Below are 4,828 nucleotides of genomic sequence, written 5' to 3'. Positions count from 1 at the left end.
CTTAGATGTAAAATATAAGAATTAAATGAGGTAATATAAATGTTAGTATTTCATGGTGTGAAAACCACTTGTTAATGTACACAAAGTACTTCAAAGAGTTCCTTTTTAATGATCTTTTTTTTTTTTTAATTATACTTTAAGTTCTGGGATACATGTGCAGAATGTGCAAGTTTGTTACGTAGGTATACACGTGCAATGATGGCTTGCTGCACCCATCAACCTGTCATCTACATTAAGTATTTCTTCTAATGCTATCTCTCCCCTACCCCTCCGACCCCCAACAGGCCCTGGTGTGTGATATTCCCCTCCTTGTGTCCTTGTGTTCTCATTGTTCAACTCCCACTTATGAGTGAGAACATGCGATGTTTGGTTTTCTGTTCCTGTGTTACTTTTGTGAGAATGATGGTTTCCAGCTTCATCCACATCCCTGCAAAGGACATGAACTCATCCTTTTTTATGACTATATAGTATTCCATGGTGTTTATGTGCTGCTTACTTTTTAAAATCTGTTCACCTTTCCTTTTTATTTTTCTTCCTCTGCCACTTCTCTTAACTTTACATGTTCTGTCTATACTCTGTTGCAAAGTCCATACTACTGAACTTCTGGGACTTGGTTGGTTAGTGCCTAGGAGTTTTACGTGAACATCAAATATGCAGAAAATAAATCTCAATGACTTTTTAGTTCTTCTTCCCATATTAGGAAAAACTAGAATATGTTTCTCTTAAATCGTCAATGACATGTTTTTCTCTTCCTACTCAACCCTTTGATTCAATGATTTGTAAAACTAGACAAGTTTTATCAACTGTTAAAAGCTAGTTTTGGTAAGCAATAATTCTTATTTGTTATTTCCTGGTTCCTGAATTAACATTTTTGAAAAGCTACCACTTCAAGTCTTTACAGTAATCTGGATCTTTGGTAGGAGTTTATCACTGTCAGGTGACAATCTTCAAGTAGTTAATTAAGGATACTTTCCCCCCACCTATGGCATATTGGAAATGTACCTATAAATATTTCATCTTAAAATTAAAATTTCAATATTTCTTATGGCTTCTTATTTTGGTTTTAGATGGCTTCTTGTACATTGGTAAGTACTATCCTCATTTTCTTTTACCATTCCTTAACTGCTATTTTATGGACCTTACAACTTCATATTAAGAATGTGGAAGACATTAGTCTTAATTCATGAAAATTTATAGTTATGGAAAAGTTTTTAAAAGCAACACCTGGCTGGGCATGGTGGTGTGCAACTGTAATCCCAGCAACTCTGGAGGGTGAGGCAGGAGGATCACTTGAGCACAGGAGTTCAAGGCCAGCCTGGGCAACACAGTGAGACCCTGTCTCGAAAAAAAAAAAAATTAAGAAATAAAGGCCCAACACCTGAATTCTTTGTTTTATTTTTGGTATTTCAAAACAAGCAAGTTTTTGATTAATAATGTGTTTTAGAAAACAAGTTTTAATAAGCAGACAAATAAATCAAAACTCCTGAAATTCATTTTTCTGGTGTGCGATAATTACTAGAGCTTCTATAATTTTTTTGAGTAATTTTCTCAGTATACAACATCTGCTTTTAGACATAATAGTGAATGTGTTCTTCACAGTACTTCTTTGTAGGATTCTCAAAAATTCTCTCTAATAAATTTTGATTGCAGATACATTTAGCCCCAAGATTTCTGCCCTATTTTTCTCCATGTTTATACTCTTAGCAGGGAACTGCTAATGTTCCTCAAAATAGGTAATAAACCATTGTCAGCTGGCAAAGTAGTTATATACCTGAAGTTATTATATTTGAGGCAACTTTGCATTAGTACTAACACACACTGACAGATTTTATGAAATATTTATTCAACATAAATCCTTTGAACCAATTAATTGTTTTACTATGGAATTTTTATTTTAAAGATAGGTGCATACTGAAAAGTCAACAACAATTTGTTTCAAATGCATTTTTTAAATTTTAAACAAGTAATAGAATATTTCATGTGGTCAGATTTACAACTGCAGAACTTACAGGTGAGCTCTTACCTAACCTAAGTTCTTGCCTTAGCAGATCCCCTGTGATTACTGGCAGAGTAGGCCATTGGGGAGAACTCCACCTCTATACCCTTGTTCCTTAACACTGTACCCAAGATATTACAATGAAGAAAGATAATCTCATAGAACTATTTTCAAAAAAAAAAACAAAAACTTTAGAAATATTGACTACAGTTCAATCATCTGTTGTACAAACGAAGTAACGGCAGGCCTCTTCCTCTTACCCATAATGACATCTCTATTGTTAGCTCCTCCTCATCTAAGAAAAAAAATCAACCGAAACCAAATCTCCATGTACAATATTCTTTTTCTCAGAGGCATTTATTAAGCATTGAGAATCCAGAGATGAATAAGTACGGTTCTCTGATTTGAAAGATCTGTAGTCTAGTCGGGGAGGAGAATGACAAATAACAATCCTACACCATACTGATGTTATAATAAACGTTTACGTAAAGTGCCAGAAAGCACAGAAGGTGGAAAGACTATTTACCAACCAAACTTAGAGTAACTTTTATATCTGATCTCTTTTTCCTCTGACCTTTTTTGCCTTTTAAATAAATACCATCTAAATAGCGATATTTAGAAATGGATTTTTCTGTGCTGTGCTATATGGCATTTCATCAAACAATTTACTGAATTTATAATAGAAGGCACATTGATTCTAGTATTCCCCTATCTAATAAATCCATCACTACATTAAAGATAAGAGTAGTTGTTATACTTTTTTAAAATATATCTTTGGTATTGACCATTTTTTAGACATTTTATTCCCAACTGTTCACATTTCACTAGTATTTCTTGGGTCACAAATTTAAGTCAGTCTGTAAATATTATGGCTGAAACTTATGAAAACTTTCTATATTTTTGAATTATATCCATCACAGAGTGAAAAACTTTCAGTCTAAACTTTTCAGCACATCAAACCTAAAGTGGAAGCTGAACAGGTTTTATAATGGTGTTCTATTAAAAACAACGAATGTGTGACAGAGTAACTCTTAGTTAAGCTTTTATTTTACCTAAGCTCTTACCTTAGTAGACACATGCCCTTTTTAAATGTACAATAATAAAATCCTTATGATAAAATAAAAGCAACTGAGAAACCAATAAATACATTGTTTTCCATAAATTTTTTATGCATGTGAACCATTTAGTCTTCAGAAAAATTCTGTGAAGCACTAATTATTACCCTAATATTAAATATATATGTAGAAAGTTATTCTGAAAATTTAAGAGATTTGCATAAGAACATACAATATGCAGACAGCCTACACAGAACTTCAAGTTTTCGATTTTGCAATTTCATAGCAGTATATTTTGTAATCTAAAACATAACATTTCCACTTCTAAACATTTCCATTTATACTTAAATATAACAGACAATTATGATTCTAAGTTTCACTATACTGTCATATATATAAAATCAATTTAAAATGGCAAGATTTTTATACTTAATCACAAACATACTAAGCATTCATACAACTTACATAAAATCTTTACAACAAAGATCTAGAAAGAAGAGAATATATGTTACATGGACTGAATATTAGTGGCTGTGAGTTTACTACTAATGATTTCACATGCCTATAGATAAGTGGTAAACTGGCTTGGGATTCGGACCAAAACAGTTCTGTCACTTACTGTGTGACCTTGGACAAGTGCCTTAAGTTCTCTGTGCTTCTGTTCCTTCTCTGTAAAATAATAATATATCGCACATAGTACATTGGTGGAAGATGAATTCTAGGGCAAATATATAGGATGATAGCTGGCATATAGTGTTTGGATGAAGGGAGGCAAGATGGTGTACTTCCAGGTTCTTCATCACCAACTTTTCCTGCACGCATGAAAATGCAGCTGGCACCTGGGAAGGTGCAGACCAACCGGGCATGCGCCAGGTGATGTCAATCCGAAGAGACCAAGATTTACCTGGTCGCACCTGTGGAACGCCCCCCTGACACGCCCGTGCCACACCTATTGCCCTCCCACTCCTAGAAAAGCCGCTCCCAGCCAGCGCACCGCGTGAACTTCCTTAGTCCCCACTCCTGTCGGGACTGCAGGAACTTCGTCGGAGAGCTTCACCTGGCGACTCTCTTGGCCTCCTTTGCCGGAGGCCGACAGACCTCTCCCTACCCACCTCCTTCTCTGAAGCTAGGTGACCAAAAATAAATTTGCAGTTTTGCTCCTACCCTTGCCTACTCGCTGGTTCTTTTGTGTCCCCTCTGGTGGTCTTAGAAAAACAAATCAGTTGGTGCCAAAACCCGGGAGGAGACCCCTCCTCAGGCCTCTAAGGATTGAGGAACCTCCTCCTGCTCCCACGCCAGACGGACCAGGACCTGAGACGCGCTTCCCTCAATCTCACGGCCTCCCTGGGGTAAGTGCCCTTGTCTCCTCTTTACCTCCCCCGGCCAAAAATCCTGCACAGGTCCGAGGCCCACTTTTGAGCCCCCAAGTGGCTCGGGAGACCCGTTCAGGACGGAGACGTCCGCCTGAAGGTAATCTCCACCTTGGCTCCAAGAGCCTCCAGTCTGTCTCTGCTGGTTCCAAAGGACGCTTTGAAGCCAGGCAGAGATCCACTTCCATTTCCATTGTGTCCATTGTGTAAGTAAAGAGGAAACAAATGGGAAACCCCCAGTCCAAATTTCCAAAGAGCACCCCCTTAGGGTGCCTCCCAGCCAATTTAAAAACCTTACAGCTCGAACAAGACCTTAGAAGGAAGCGGTTAATTTTTCTTTCCACTGTGGCGTGGCCCTGATACAAACTAGACAATCAGTCTCAGTGGCCACCAGAGGGCACCCTAGA

The sequence above is a fragment of the Rhinopithecus bieti genome, unplaced genomic scaffold (assembly GCF_001698545.2).
Source record: "Rhinopithecus bieti isolate Rb0 unplaced genomic scaffold, ASM169854v2 scaffold_7683, whole genome shotgun sequence".
Lineage (NCBI taxonomy): Eukaryota > Metazoa > Chordata > Mammalia > Primates > Cercopithecidae > Rhinopithecus > Rhinopithecus bieti.
This window is presented reverse-complemented; position numbering follows the sequence as displayed.